Here is a 16,035-nt window from a genome sequence, read left to right on the forward strand (position 1 = left end):
GGTTCACTTTTTCTTCTTTTTGGCTACCATCACACTGATCTTGGAGTCAACTAAAATTCCAGGGTTTTTTGTTTGTTTTTAATGAATTATTGGTTAATATAGTCTCTTTTTCATCATATACCTTTATGGTGTGTGGTCAAGTTTCAGACCCAAGTGCAAGACTTAACATTTATTCCTAACAAATTCCGTCTTTGGAGATTCAGCCCATCATTTCAGCCTTTTGAGATTTCTTTGGAAATAATATTCTTTCTAAAATGGTAACTATTCCAGTAGTTTTGCTTTTAGGAAAAAAAAACAAACAACAAAACTCTGAGGCTCACTATGATATTATAATTGTAGGTTCAAGTTTAAACCTTTTTTTTTCCTTAGTCTAGAGTCATAACAAAAATCAAGGCTTAGGGGCAAAGTTTTTAGATGATGTTAATGGCTCTAGGTTTCCTATAGGAATTATACATCTCAAACTTGACATGTCTAAAACACAACTCCTTTTCTTTCCCCACAAATTCTCCCATTTTAAACTGCCTTAATACTGTTGAAAGCCTCATCACCCTGCAATATCGCATAAACTTATCTCTCTCTGTCATCCCACATGTCCAATCAGATGTCAAATCCTGTGATTTCTTTATTCTATCACTTCTCTCTCACATGCATCCAATTCTCTATGTCCACATGGCCACCACATGATCTCAGGCCCATGTATGTTCTCTCCTAGACTACTTGAGTAACCTTCTGATTGATTTCCCTACTGCAATACTCCCCTTTCTCTAATCCATCCTTGACCCAACTGACAGTGATTTGCCTAAAGTGTAGGTCTGACCTCTTCAAACCCCTGCTCAAAAAACTCCCATGGCTCCATATTGCCTCCAGGATTAAATATAAAGTCCTTTGTTTGGATTTGAAGATTTACAGAATCTGGCCCCTTGCTACTTTGCCAAAATTCTTATATTTTACTCCTGTCAACTGAGACCTTTCTACTGTTTTTTCCCGATGCTAGAAGTGCTCTCCTTCTCAAACTATGACTCCTGTAATTCCTAGCTTCTGTTAATGCACAGCTGAAGTGCCACCTCATCCAGAAAAGTTTTCTTAGTCCCCCTGCATATACTAAGTGCATCCTTTCTAAAGTTACTTTCTATCTACTCAGTACTTACCTTGTATATTCTTATATGTATGCATGTACATATGTACGTATGTTAGAATGTGTCTTTCCCTCAAATGATTCTGAGCTCTCTACCGAGATACAGAATAGATGATTTTTACTAGGCCTCCCGGCCTCCTCTGGGAGTCTTGAGGGGCACAAATACTCCCATGTTATTGAAAGTGAGGGTGGAGATATCAGAGACCAACCATGTTTACTGGCCATTTTTATTTAAGTTTGGCTGCAGAGAATTCCTAATGGCTGTTTGTGGGAGTCACTTTTCAGGATTTCTTTTTTCTCCTTGACATTTTGCCAAAATACTCATTGGAGCTTGAAGATTCATAAGGAATTAAGGTTACTCTTTTAACATTTGGTCTTTCTAAGTCAGGACATGGATGCTATTTCTGGGTCACCTCTTTTATGGCATATTCTAACTCTTGCTTTTACCATCTCTAATAAATCTACCAGCTCCAGTCTTCCTCAACCAGCCTCTTTCTAGAATCTGATGCTTTTTTAATGTTTGCTCATAACTTCTGTATAAGCTCAACATTATATGCCACTGCCTGGATGGTGCTTTCATCATCACCATCTAAGGATCCAAGAAGGTAGATTCCTCACTCCTCTACAACAAAACAATAAAATAAAATCACATTTTTACATTGTATTTGGAAATTTGGGTAACCATCAGCACTTTCAAGTGATTTAGAGTTAGAAGTAATTTTGGAGATAACCTTGACTGACACACTCATTTTAAACACAAAGAAACTAAGATGCAAAGCCATGTCCAAGTCACTTACTACTGGCAATAAGTAGCAGAATCAAGATTTAAACTCAGCTCTGCTGACTCCAAATGTAGTGCTCTCTCCATTGCCCAAAATATTCTACACTGAAGAAAGAGGTTTAAAATTGTCATTCTTTGTTACTATAACAAACTCCTTATTAATATTGAGATTCCCATAGTACTTGACTATTCTGTCCTTCTGCCCCTCCCACCATATTTGTACTCCTTTCTGATTCAAATAAATGTTATTGACATTTCAGTTTGCAAAATACATTTGGTTAGCTTACTCTTATGAGCATATGGCCTTCTTTTACAGAAAGAGGAAAATATACACAGAAGTAGGGAATAAATTATTATCTCCTCAAGTTACTAACACCAGTAACAACAATTTTTCTTTAGCCTTGATTGATGGCTTATTCTTGAGTTTGCTAGATGGGGAAGTAGAGTATATTTATCAGTTCTGTGATGGTACTGAGATTCAGGTTTTCGATCCTATTAAATCAAGAATGTGAACTGAAAAAAAAAGTTTGCCTCATGTTTAGAGAGATATGACTACGTATAATCTCTTAAAAGAGTAATTGTTCACAGGTCTATTTCTATAGAACTATCTTCTGTTCCTTCTCCTGATTTCCTTATTACCCTTACTAGGTCTAAATTAGTGTGAAACAAAATTAAAAAGAAAGAAATTTCAAGTATAATACAGTTTTTGATTCACTCATGTTTTATCATTTCCACACAAACACAAAGAATTTGTCACCATCATATGAAAACATATTTTAACACAAATACTCCCACCTACAATGCAGTATATATTATAAGTCATGTGTAAAAGCTATTTTTAAGTAATAGATGCCAACAGTAACACAGATTTGTTGGAAATAAGGTCACAAAGAAATCATTTCTAATTTGCTAAGGTGAATTTTTTTGGTTATATTTTCTGATCTGCATGTTTCACAAAGTTATGTACACAAACATGAACACACGTTTATGCACATATATATATGTAAATGTATATGTGTTTGTATATGTAAGTGAGCATATATATGTGTATGTGTCCAGGACTGTGATTTCACCTGTATGAGGAACTCCTGGTATAGAAACTTCTTCCATATAAATACATAGGCAACTTATCTGTAAGTTGTAGACTTAAGAGAGTTGCCTGGGCACTGGAAGGATAAGAGATTTATCAGTGGTAACATAATGAGTGAATGAATGAATCAGTTAATTAACTAATTAGTTATATTCAACTTTTATTAAGTACTATGTGTAAAATACTGTGCTAAACACTGGGAATATAAATAGAAAAATAGTATTGTCCTTGCTCTCAACGAGTTTATATACAAAAGGGGAAGACAACAAATATGGAAGGTTTCAGCCTCAATTCAGTTGGAAAAGACCTATGGTGCTTAGGGTTCAGGGACAAGTATTTTTATGTCTCTTCTTTAATATCACTTAACAGATAAAATTATAACAATTTCTGTAGTTGAACCATTTGATAATGCCAAGGACTTTGGCCACAAAAATTTTCTTTTCTAAGTCTTTATTAGATGTGGCTGTAGCAACTGTAGGAACAGTTGCTAGGCTGCATCTTCATATGGATTGTTTCCCAGGATCATACTGGTAGGCACTGGGCTGGAAACAGTGATATTCCCAAGGTTCTTGCATTCAAGATCCTAAGCTTGTTCCATCAGAATATGAAGGGAGATAGTGGTCAAGATGGTGGTGGCTCATTTTGCCTAACGTATATTGCCTCCTGTCTTTCCTTCAGCATTCCTCACTGCTTTGGCAGGCTGGCATGCTTGCTCTGTGAGTGGCAGTTGACATTTGGTGGAGATGGCTGGCCCCTCTCCACAGGATTTTCTTCTCCAGATTTTGGCTCTCAGGCCTGAGCTGAAGTCTAACAGGTAATCTGGGGAGGTGCTGTCACTCCTGGAGTGGCCTGTTGATGGCAGTTGGTCAGATGCTGTTGTTGATGAAGGTAGTACTCTTTTCCAAAATTATTTCTCTCCTCAATGCTAGTTGTGGCTTTGCTAGCAGCAGATCTGGTGGTTTGTGTAACGTTACTTATTTCTAAGGCTTTGTGCTTAGGGTCCTGGACTAGGCTGTTTCGATCAGGGTCTATTGGGAAATAATGGTCAAGGTGATAGAAGTGGTGGTAGTGGTGGTGGTGATAGCAGCAGTAGTTTTCTAGGCAGTTACTATTTCTGTCTCTCTGTCAAGATTTGAAAGCAGAAGCAGCAGCAGCACAGTATGGCACAGATTTATGTAGGGCTTAAAAATTAAGTAAACACTTTACAAATATTATCTCATTAAATCCACATGACAACCCTGGAGATAGGTGCTATTATTACCCCATTTTACAGATGTGGAAATTGAGGCTGGGAGAAATTAAATTATTTGTACAAGGGTCACATATCTAACAAGTGTATGAGTCAGGCTTTGAACTCATGAGTTCCTAAGTCTAACCTTCTATCCACTGTACTAACTAACTTCCCTAATTATCCCTAATAAGTATTTCAGTCCAGTTCTTCCTGACTCCAGTCTGGCTGGTGTGTTCTGCAATCTCTCTATCTCTGTCCAACTCACCTTCCCCCATCCCCTTCACTTCTTTAAAAGAAGAAAAATAAGTAAAGTCTCTTCTACCTTCTATACTATCAAGACAGATTCACTATTCCTTGAAAAGTCAATTCAATAAACATTTGTTAAGCACCTACTATGCACCAGGTACTGTGCTAAATAGGGTTTACAAATAAGAGAAAGAAAGATAGTTCTTTTTTTCCTCCAAGATCTCACAATCTAATAAAGGAAGACAACACACAAAAAGCAGTTGAAAAGGGTTGGGAGTGTGTGTGTGTGTATGTGTGTGTGTGTGTGTGTGTGTGTGTGTTTGTGTGTAAGGGGGGGGCACACATATCCGGAGGCATCTTGTTTCCTAGAGTTGCTCTGAACATCTTCAATTTAGTAGCAGGTGAATAAACTACTTTTAGGTTAATGCCATGTGGTCTACTAAATTAATGCTGATTGATAGGTTTTATCTTTCTCTCTTACCTTGCATTATCAGGTTTAAGAGAATTATCACTCAAAAAAAGTCAAAATTTATTCAATTATGACTGAATAAGACTTCGTATGGGATACTATAAAAATAATAACAAACTCTGCTGGTTATATATTTTAAGAGTAAACAATAACCATATATGTTTTTAATGATTTTGTGTTTTTTCAAGGGGGGTAAGGGGTCAAGATGTGTGGATTTTTTCAGTTACTCAGACATATATGGTCCTAGGAAGAATAGTTAACACATTGGATAATAGAGATGAGATTCAAAAAATCAATAGGCTACAATGATACATTAAATATAATAAGATAAACTCAATAGAGATAAATGTAAAGTCATACATTTGGCCTGAAAAATCAAATGCGGAAATGCAAGATGGAGAAGTTGACTCCAGACAACAATTTATGTGAAAAAAAGATTTAGATATTTTGTAGACTTCAAGTCTCAAATAAATAAATAGATGTGGCAGCCAAAAATCTAATTTTGGTATTTTTTTCTGCTTTAAGAAAGGAGGGATAGTATCCAGAACTAGGGATATCATAGGTTTGAATCCAAATATTCCCAATTTTGGGTAGAATATAAGAATTGAAGAAGGATCAAATTTTTAATCTTATCTTTTTTTTAAATAAAGCAAAAGAGAAAGACATCTGCTTTACTTTGTGCCCTCAGCTCCACCTATCACTAAGTAATTTTTAGAAAATAATTTTACCTCTGTTTCTTTTACTAATTATATTTTCCCTCTAACATAGTTATAGAATCAGCCTTGCTACTTCATGCCTTATCAATACCCCTCAGTTGCTACTGCCTTTCTGATTGGAGGGCTGGAGGGTGGAGGAAAAACTTCTCCCATATCCTCTCTTTATAGGAAGCTCAAAATGCCAGCCATCTCTTCATTTGCCATCAACTGTTCTGCTTGCTTTTGACTGTGCCATCATCTTCCTAATGCCTTCTGGCTAGGAATCCTCTCTCACTCTCCTCCTCCCTTTTCAGCTTCCCTTTGTGTATTGTCTTCTCCCACTAGATTGTAAGCTTTTTAAAGGCAAGCACTGCCTTTCTTTTTCTTATTTCTAACTCCAGTACTTAGAATAGTGCCTGGTACTTAATAAATGTTTATCCTATTGTAGCGTGGAATTATGGATTCTAGAACTGGAAGGAACATTGACAGAAGTTGCTTAATAAATTTCCAGAACTATGTGGTAATGGTTGATTAATGTCATGACATTTAGCTTAAGAAAAAAAATACTGGTTTTGAAAAATAAAGTACCATGAAAATATTCTTATATAACATCAAAAGGATCGACTTTTTCTTAATGAGTCAAAAAGGTAATTCTGTGTCTTCCAGGGTACAAACATTGTTCTAGAAAAAAATTATATAACCAAGAATGATTGAAAATCCCAATTCCCTTTGATATTATTGCCCAAATAATTTAACACAATATTTGAAATATATTTTATTGATTTATTTTGTTTCTACATCACCAAGATTTTGCTGTGTCCTTCCTCTTTTTCTTCACATAGAGCCATACTTTATAACAAATTGTTTTAAGAAAAAGAAGAGATTAAATCAGCAAAACCAATAGAAAAATTTATCTCCTCTCTCTTCAAAGGAGGCAACTAAGATTTCTTCTTCTATCTCTCCTTTGGGATCTTTTTGTTCTTTATAATTTCATCACATTCATTTTTTATTGTTTTGTGTTTTTTTATTTGCTTTATTGCAGTCAATTACTTACTTTAATGTAGTCAATGTGTATATTGTTTTCAGTTCTGCTTATCAGTTCTTATACGTAAACACTGTATTTATCATATTCATCATTTCTTCCAATAAATTAATATTCCTTTACTCATTTTGTATAGCCATTCCTCTAACAGTGGGATCTACTTTGTTTCTATTTTGATACCACAAAAAGTACTGCTATAAATAGAATTTTGTCAATGACCACTATGCATTATACACCTACCAGTGAAATATGAGACAAAGTGTTATATTCATTTTAGCCACTTTATTTGTGTAGTTCCTAAGTGTTTTGAAGAATTGTTGTACTAAAACATGGTTCTACCAATAATATATTAGCATGCTTATCTTTTCACAACACCTCCAATGATGACTATTCCCATATTTTGTCATCTTTGCCTATGTGATGAGTATGAGGTGAAACTTAAGATGAATGATATGTTAAAAGAGCATAATTAGTGTAAGGAAATTCACTAATATTCCTAAAATACCTTAAGCTTTGAAACAAAAATTCTTTCTACACAGCATCCCTTTGAAGTAGATAGAATATGTCTTTTCATCCCCATTTTATTAATAAGAAAATTAAGTTTGAGAAATTTTCTTAATGTTAGCTAAATTTAAGTAGCAGAGGCAAAATTTGAAATCATGCTACAAGTTGAGAATGCATTTGACCAAAACAAATCCCCTCTTCACAATGAATTATCTGATAAAGGATCCTCAAACTCTCCCTTATGCAAACAAATGAACACAAAAGTTAGATAAGGGAATGATTTACATACACTGGCTTAGGTTTAAAGTTATCAAATTTTTCACATACCATTCCCTTCTAAAAATGAACCCCAATATAATGCAACACCAGCAATACCATGAATGGAGACAGAGGACATGGGCTCAATATCACTTTTCATTCTTTTTGTCCATGTTACTTTGGGCAAGTCCCTTAACCTTCCTTAGTCTAGTGTTCCTTATCTGTAAAATGAGGCCACCGGATTAAATGCTGTACAGTTATCCCTTCTACATTGCATGCATGAGGGGCACAGCACCCCTGAGACCTAGAAAATCTTCATAAAATATTTTGGCTCTCCCTTCATACCAGAGAAGAAGTCCAAATTTATTTCTTTTTGTTTTTCTCTTATGGGGTATTAACAGTACCTTATTATAAAATTTGGGTTAAGTATTTGGTCATAGGCTCTGTGTCCTCTGCTAGCCTTCGAGTATCATCTGCAGCTTCTGCAAAACTCTGAAAAAATTCCCATTTAGTTCCTTAAGACGACCTTTGATATATAGAAACCACAATGGGGAAAATCATGATGTGGAAGGTATAACCGTATAGGATATTTCAAATTGATGTGTCATGGTCATCTCAAACTCAACAAATCTAAAAAGAACTCACTATATTTCTGCTTACATGGATAGAAAGCACAGTAAGTGATATTTGAACTCATGTCCTGTGTCTCCATGCATGACGTTGCTTTTCTATTCACAAGCAGATTGGAAGGTGGTGGTATCTTTAAATACAGGTTGTTGGTTTTTTTCTTTAATTTGTGTGAGGTGAGAAGAGTTGGTTTTTAGAAGGGAATTGTGTATGAAAAATCTGTAACTATTTTAACTTAAACCAATATATTTCTGCCAAAACCCACCCCTCTTCTAAACTTTCCTACATGAAGCAGCAGCTAAGTGGCACAGTAGAGAGAGTACTGGACCTGAAGACAGAACCCACTGAGTTCTTGCCTCAGATACTTAGCAGGTGTGGTACTGGGCAATTTGCATAACCTCCAATTGACTTATCATTTTAAAAATGGGAATAATAGCACCTACCTCCCAACAACTTATAAAATGAGATAATACGGGTAAAGCACTTTGAAAACCTTAAAGTGCTATATAAATACTAGTTATTACTGTAGTTGTTTATTGCTGTTTGCTGCTATTGTTGTTATTGTTATTGTTATGAGCTCCATCATACTCCTAGTGACCTGGGCTAGAAACATCAGCGTTATCTTCAACTCCTTACTCTTGACAACCCTATGCATCCAAAAGGTTACTAAGTCTTGTTTCTATATCCACAAGATCTCTCACCAATTTCCCCTTCTATCTGCTCACATAGCCACAAATCTAGTGGAGGCCCTTACCACTTCTCAATTGTAATATTGCAATAGCCTCTTTATTTCTTTCTATACCTTTAGTCTCTATCCACACTATTCTGTCCTCCCCAAGACTGTCAAAATGTCTTTTAAAAAGGTCATGTCAGGCCAAATCTACACAATTAAAATGTAAGCTCCTTGAAGGCAGGATCAGTTTCACTTTTGTCTTTGTTTCCCCAGTGGCTAGCACAGTTCCTGGTACAAAGAAGGTGCTTGATAAATAACTGAATAGGTGTGAGAACTAAATCTATGTTGAAACTATGAATTCCATAACCCCATTTTTCTTTCAGTAATGGAGATCATAAAGGCAGAGGGGAAGTAGAGGCAAGATGGGGTTCAACTAATTCACTGGTATCCCACTGTTCATCATTGCTACTACCACAGAGTTGTTTGGAACTCTGCAGCTATGGGATGACATCCTTGAAAATTCTTTTGTGTCCCATAGGAAGAGAGAAAAAAAGGACTCCATATATACCATTTTTAGGGCCTAAACCTGTGATTTCATCAGCAAAGGGAGCTTCTGCTAAGGAAATTTCCTCCAAAATTCTGTCCACATCTGTATCATCAGGGCTGCACAACGTAGAATGACCATTTAAAGACTTCAGTTGAACACCACAGAGTTGAACCCAGGTCATCCTGCCTGTTGACTATAATCCTCATATATTTATACCTTATACTCCTACATTATAATATTGGGAGGAAATTCCTTTTATATGGTTAAGAGTAGACAGAATGATTAATTTTGCCAAGATGGGAGACAGACAGTTTAATTATCCCCCTTTCCCTTCTGATACTCAACTTCAAACATCTTCAGGGCTTTCTCATCCTAAAAAAGGTGAAAATAAAATCTCCCTATAATCCTGCCACTGCCTCAAGCTTTCTATAGATTTTTTATGTACTTACATGTATATATACCATTTCTACCATAGAATGTAAGTTTCTTGTGGGCAGGCACATTCATTTTTGTCTTTGTTTCCCAAGTACTTCACATAGTGCCTGGCAAATAGTGGGCAATCAAGGGATACTTGTTGATTAATTCATGCTCTAAGAATGCCATTTTTCCTCCTCCCTTCACTGATGTAAAGAATTCAAAAGTTCCCTACACTATAGAAAATATACTACTCACATAATTACATATTATGAACACAAGTAGTATACCCCTTATACGCAATGCCTATATAAACATTTTTTTCTCTGCGCATTTTTTAAAATCTCCAAATCTGGCCTCTTGTCTGTTGTATAATTTCCACCATGTTTTATATTCATTTGTTCTTTGCACATAACTGAATAATTATTTTAAATTGGCACTGAGTCCAAGTTCATTTACAGATACTGAAATCATAACAGGTTACATGTTGAGATCTTGATCGATTGTTTAGCCTTTCTGTAAATGCCAGCTAACATTGGCCTATAGATCCCCTCAGCAGTACTTTTCCTTTCCTGAGCTGCAATAACGCCAGGTTGTTTACATAGCTGATAGGAACTTCTATCCATTATGAGTGAGTTGTAACATATTAGTTACAAAAAAAGATATTAGAAATAAGAAAGGATCAAAGAAATATAAAAGGGAAAATAGATGAACTGGTCATAGAACAAAAGTAAGGGATAACCACTGGGCATTCCACTATCGATATCAAGAAAAACTGAAGGACCCCTGCCTCCTCACCTACCACCTTCAAGTTTACTTGGTGGATATGACAAAAGTGTAAAACAATCGAGTTAGGAGTTGTACAGTTTTGACTGGTATTCAAGGGTTGTCAGAGGGAAAAGCCATATTGATGAGATCACTGACCTCTTTAAGTATTTGATGATATACTGGCTCTAGGGTGCTAGCCTCTAAGCAACACTCTTCACCTAGCACAAGTCATTCTCCCATCACATCTGGATGCTGCCAAAATTTGTCAACTCCCCACAGATAAATCATGAGCTCTGCTGCAGCTCAGTGACTTTCTTTCCCCCTCCCCTCCCGGGCAGTCTTACTAGCTTCATCAATTTCAGAGACATATACTTGTGTTTAAGCTGTGTATGAGTGTGTATAATTGGAATGATGAGGAAAAGGGTGTGAGATAGCCATAGGAATGAAATGCTTATTTTGTGAACTTTAATTAAAATTGTCACTAAATTCTTAATTTTTCTAAGGTACTACTCTTTGACTTTGGACCAGTCTTTGTGGTTATTTTCAAATCAGGAGGGGAAAAGTGAACAGGAAGTAGAAAAATAGTTCTTACTTCTCTCTTTCTCTGTCTCTCCCTGTCTCTGTCACCATCTCTGTCTCTGTCTCTCTCATTTTATTTTTATTTTTAATACCTACAATAAGAAGTGTTAGACACCATGTCATAGAATCTTTCTATATAATATCCAGGTTGAAAAGGAAAACTGAAAGCATCATGGCTACTGTTCAGTTAAACATCATATAATGCATTGGTTTATCAAAACCAATCCTCCTGCAGTTTATCTTGACAGCCATTCCTCTCTATTAAGAACTGCATGCTACACAATTTTTGTTGTTGTTGTATCCTGGGTGGTAACAGCTCAAATTTGAAGATATAGATATTGAATTTCAGACAATCAGTAATATTAAATAATTTAAATAAAGGTAAAGAATGCAGTGAAACAATGGGTAGGTTTATATTATAAACAATTTAGTCATTTCTGTGCATTTGTAGTGATTTCCTACACAAGAAAACCAGTCCATTTTTCCTCATGATAGTGATAGGAATGATAAATGTGTATTTTCCCAAATGTCAGGTCAAACATATAATATAACAATCTAAGTTACCATATAAAAATTTTTTAGTTAATAAAGTGTTAATCAGTCATGATTCTTTAATATACAATAGATGATAATATGTGACAGAACCATTCAGAGAAAGCCTATTGGTGACTTATACTGAATTTTAAGATTATGTAATAAGTTTTATTATTTTCAAAAATTCAGAAAGTAGGAAAATCACACTTGGCACATCTGAAATGTAATTTCTTGTTGAAAAAAAAAAGTACCCCATTCCTTAGGTTCAAGATCTAAGTTTTAGGATTCAGCAGGAAAACCATTAGATATGTGCTCATGATACACTCCAGTAGGTGGCAGTCTATGATGTTAAAAGGTTGCACATGACATTCGGGAAGCTTTTAAATATCTTCATGCAGAACTAAACAGAAAGAAGATGTTTTCACTCTCCTTGTTGCCTATTCTTTGGAGCAAACCAGACTAGCTGAAGAAGCAAGGACCCCCAAAGGAAAAACAGGATGTGGCCTATGTCAGACAAATCAAATCACCACCAACACCACTACTGCCATCTTTCTTCACCCTCTAATGGACAGAGCTAAGGAACCTGAACCCAAGAGCCTTAGGAATAACAATGCTTCCCGTATTACCAAAAACCATCTTCCCTGAAGGCAGGACCCATGGAGATGCAGGCTGTCAATTGCTCCTGCATGCACTATAGCCACAGGTACAGATCACCTAGAAAAGAAAGTTGTTCTCATGAAAGGCCTTGACACTGTCAAAGGTTAAGAATCAGAAATTGCTATGATTTTTAGCAGTGGAAATGACCTTAAAGATGCTGCATTACCATCTGCTTTGCCACTGCATCCTAAGGACTATGAGACTTGCCTCTGAAGTCTTCTTTCTATGTGTGGTGTCTCCTCATTAGAATGTGACCAAGGGCTCTCTTATTTTTCTATTTATGCTTTACACATGGTAGATATTTGTTAAATTCTCATTCATTCATTTATTAATATTTTACCTTCACCAAAAATATCTAAGTTCCCTGGCAAATCATTCCGGCAGGAAAAATTGATTAGAAGAAGATGGTGTAGCAGGTTTCATGGATAAACTGTTTTAGTAGCAGGATTATGAATTTAACTCCCAGATATATAAAAGCCTATAAAATTTGATTTTTCACTCATACTAGGTAGCTAGACGGTGCAGTAGATAAAACACTGGGTCTGGAATCAGGAAGATGTGAATTCAAATCAAGCCTCAGACACACATTAACTGTGTGATCCTGGTGAAATCACTTAACTTCTGTTTGACTCAATATTATCCTAATCTATAAAATGGGGATAATGATAGAACCTACTTCCTAGAGTTGTTGTGAGGATCAAATGAGATACTATTTGAAAAATGCTCAATATAGTTCCTGGTGCACAGTAGGTGCTGTATAAATGTTAGCTATCATTGTTATTATCATTATTCTGCAGTACATAATAAACATCATTTAGCATATATCAAATTGATTACAAGTAGAGATCTCAATGAAATGATTAGTAAACAGAACTGAGAAAAATAAATCTTTTCTCAGTCATTTTATAATGTAAGACTTTAAGAATTAAAGCCAATCTTTTTTTTTAGAACTCCAAAGCTGTTTTACATACATTAACTATTTTATTTCTCACAACAACTCTATGAAATGCATAGGGGTTAGAGATAACATTGTCACTATTTTAGAGATGAAAAAGGGAGGTTCACAAACTTTGTGAGTTGCCTTTCATCGCACAACTAGGAAGTGTCAGAGGAGAGGATTGAAAATCTAGGCCAATCTTGACTCCAAGTTTAGAATGCTGTCCACTGGTTCTAGTGGAATCTGAAACAGCATTTCAAAAACTATTTGTTTGTTTGTTTTTGTTACTAAAATACTCAGTCTTCACAAGGCTACTAGGTTTCCTGATTTTCTTGTTAATAATAAAATTGGCAGTAGTTCTAATTTTCTTAAGTTCTGAATTCCTTAGAAATACAGGTACAGGAAATGATTCACTGACTTGAAAACAAATAAAATAATTTTGATGTTTTGATCAAACTATTTAATATGTTTCATATTTCCAGTTTGAAAACATATAAGAAATGTAGTTGGCCAAATGTCTATGCTGGTTGGGTTAACAAAATAACTGTACTTGAGAAAAGAAGAACATTGCAGAGTCATACTATAGCTCTGGCACCTTTCTTTTGACATTGCAATCATTGAACACTATGAAAGCCTGAAACATCTTTGACATTAATGCTAGCTACTGTACAGTTCCCTTTACTCCAGAGACAAGAGTATAATCTACTCTAATGGCACTCAATATGAACTGCTAGCAGAGCTTTCATTTTAATTTAAGAAACAGAAGGCTGCATTAGTGGACCAGTCATGCATACCTGGAACATACATTATTAATGGTGGATGACTTGAAATTTTGATGTAAGAGCCAAATCCATGTGGAGAAGCTTATAATCACAAACAGGCAAAAGTTGTTCCCTTATTATTGCACTTCTTTAAGCCTTCAGGACTATTACACACAAAAAACAGTTTGATTCTTCCTTTATGGAATTAATTTTAATTTCACTTCTAATAAAGAAAAATAGGAGTTGAGATAATTGTTTTAATACTTAAAATAATTTGTGTTTTTTTTAACAGGGAGGCTACTTACTGTATTAACAGATCATTACCCCATCTAAGCCTTAGAAGATAATTTCATATGTTTCTATGGTTAAAAATAATTACTTTTTGGACAAGGCAAGTCCTTGGAAAAGAATTTCACAAAGTCATTAATAAATTCATTCTCAATAGTTTTCCAATTAATAAAAACTACAAGAGTTTCCAACATAGTCTTTGAGTTTCTTAGGCTCACTTCGAAACCATAATGCCACAATGGATAAGAAAGTTAGGAAAAAGTAGTTCATTAAGTTAGCTAAACAATAACATTTCATGGGCTTACCGCTATTATTTCTAGAATTGCACCATTCTTTTTAAGGGCAAGGAGCCTATGTTATCATTGTATTTTTTGGGTGGATAGCTAAATAAGTCATTGTAAGTCCAGGAGAGATGATGAATTTTTAATCAGTTTTCAGAGCTTAAACATTAATACACTTAGTGAGCATGGTTAAGGTGGTAACAACAATTTTCACCTAATAGGTTGCCCCATATTTGTCCAATTGTGAAATATAAATGGGATGAAAAGATCACGCTTTATCTGGGAATACTTGAAACCTCTTTAAGACGGTAAATATCAAGTTCATCTTTATAATTTATAAATCCTTCAATAACTTTTGATCTAAACTACAATCCACTACCCATTTAATGACATGAGTGTGTACACAAAAGCTGGTGATAGCTTTTTAGCCATCAGCATAAATCTTCATTCTCTGAACCCAACTTTGTAATTCCTCCATTCCATAAAACACAAGCATTGAAATGAAAGAAAAAAAAAACTAAAATAAAAACCAAAATTCAAAATGTGATCTCTGATATAGTGATGTGCAAAGTCCTTCTGAAATTACAATTACAATTATGGTATGAGAAAATGACAAAGTACATCTCATGCCAGTGACTGTACCTCAGATAAATGATAGGACAATCATGAAAGCATCTGAATTGTCTTTGAACTAGAGTCTATAGAAATACTTTCTGATCTTTCTCAAAAATTGAAAGCATACCATGTCTTTTTTCCCTACATGTATGCACAGTCTTGCATTTAGAGGCATTGTCTCCCTTTTAAAAATTGTTTTCTGTTCATGAGTCCGATCCTTTTCATATGAATAACTTTTGGGGAAATAAATCAAAGAGAAAAAAGCAGGAACCTATGGATCATTAAAGAACTCTGTAATGTTTTCATTCATTCTTTGTCTGCTCACTGATCATGTCCTCCTTCCACTTTGCCTAACAGTGATCTCTTCCATATCATCATTTTTCACCTTCCTCCTCAAGCCTGAGGAACAGAAAGACCAGAAATGAAGTCCTGCTCAAACTGCACGGTTGTATTAAAATCCTCACAGAGAGCTGTCTAATCAATGACCTATCTTTAGACTAGATTAATGAAGGCTATTTCAGCTCTGAAGTAAAATTTCCAAGGAAATGATTTCTAAGTTCCATACAGCTAAAAGCAGTGCCGCCATTTTTTTCATCCTTTTTTAATTTTTAAATTCGCTATTTTTGTTCCAGTGCACATTATTATATTCACATCTTTTCTTATTTAGATGGCCAGACATCATTTTTACTCTCATTGCCTTAAACAGTAGCCTACTGTAATTTAACTATAAGCCTGCAGATATTTAATTAAATGCTGAATATTTGTTAGAAATTGTAATAGGTTCTGAAGATACAAAAATGAAAAGACAAGACATGAAACAGTCCTTGCCTTCAAGGAGCTTAAATTCAACCAGAAGTATATAATTAATTAATCCACATATATTTATTATTACAAAGAGCTCTG

This window comes from Phascolarctos cinereus, unplaced genomic scaffold (assembly GCF_003287225.1).
Source record: "Phascolarctos cinereus isolate Bilbo 61053 unplaced genomic scaffold, phaCin_HiC Scaffold_4;HRSCAF=312, whole genome shotgun sequence".
NCBI classification, from domain to species: Eukaryota; Metazoa; Chordata; class Mammalia; order Diprotodontia; family Phascolarctidae; genus Phascolarctos; species Phascolarctos cinereus.